At 43.0% G+C, this 1,115-nt stretch overlaps 1 protein-coding gene across 1 annotated transcript in view; it reads left to right on the forward strand.

The window, feature by feature from the left end:
* Nucleotides 1-1,115, forward strand: part of LOC101859183 — a 38,139-nt gene that overhangs the window by 28,756 nt on the left and 8,268 nt on the right. The gene's annotated exons all lie outside the window — the stretch shown is intronic.

A 1,115-nucleotide genomic window follows, 5' to 3' on the forward strand; every position in this document is an offset into this window, starting at 1 on the left:
TAGATTATGGAGAGGGGGTGAGATCTTTGACTGTGGTGGAAAAGGGAGAACCATGTTAGGGAAGGCCAGGACCAAGGACGCTAAGAGCAACGGTCAAGTGAGTAGATTGGTCAGGGAACGAGCGTCGGATTAGATTGGTTAACGCCGCTGTAGGCCGGGGACACCCAGCCAGGCTTAATCAATGTCTTACAGCTCACGGTGCCCAGATCCAGCGTCTAAACTAGTGCTTTTGGCTGGTGGTATTTTTGTTTTGGGTCCTCCGAGGTACCCAAGAATAATTCATCGTTAACCCCCTCGTGACACGTATTAGTAGCTTGAGTTGTTATTTCTGACTGATTGTAATATTGTGAACGGTTTAAACATTTTTTCAAATGAATATTTTTGCTCTTATAATACTGAGTACGGGAATGCTAGAATATCAATAAAAAGACAATTTAAATGGCTTAACCCTATCCGTACGTCATGTTTTACTATCGTATCCATACGACGTGGGAACTCTGTCCAACCACTTTCCAAAGAGGAAATTTACTCGTTAATCCGATCCGCACGCTTTGCATAGCAGTCTGTCAAAACGATTATTTGAGATATACTGAAAGTTTCGAAGAGACCTTCGAACTAGAAGTATTTTAAAATGTGAAGAATACAGCCCCAGGGGTGCAAAATGACCCCAGGGCGTATGGATAGGGTTAAAACTTAGTTAGGATCAAATGCACAACATATCACATTGCTTGAGTCAGTTTAAAACACACATTCTACGAGAAGAAGATGTTTTAAAACACACATTCTATGTGAAGACGATGGACTTTAAAACACATATTCTGTTGTCAATCTATTTCCCCGGATCACGCCACAGCGCCAGTTACAGATCAATGTGGCTGGAGTACTGTGGTACAACATGCTTTATTCATAGCGACACCCGTCGTTAAAACCTAATGTCATGGAACCCTTTCTCTTTCTCTCTCTCTCTCTCTCTCTCTCTCTCTCTCTCTCTAACTCTCTCTCTCTCTCTCTTTCTCTCAGTCTCTCTCTCTCTCCCTTTCCCTCTCTCTCTGTGTGTGTGTGTGTGTCTCGGTCTCTGTCTCTCTCTCTCTTTCTCTCTCTCTTTCTCTCTCTCT

Source organism: Aplysia californica, unplaced genomic scaffold, assembly GCF_000002075.1.
Source record: "Aplysia californica isolate F4 #8 unplaced genomic scaffold, AplCal3.0 scaffold00370, whole genome shotgun sequence".
Taxonomy (NCBI): domain Eukaryota; kingdom Metazoa; phylum Mollusca; class Gastropoda; order Aplysiida; family Aplysiidae; genus Aplysia; species Aplysia californica.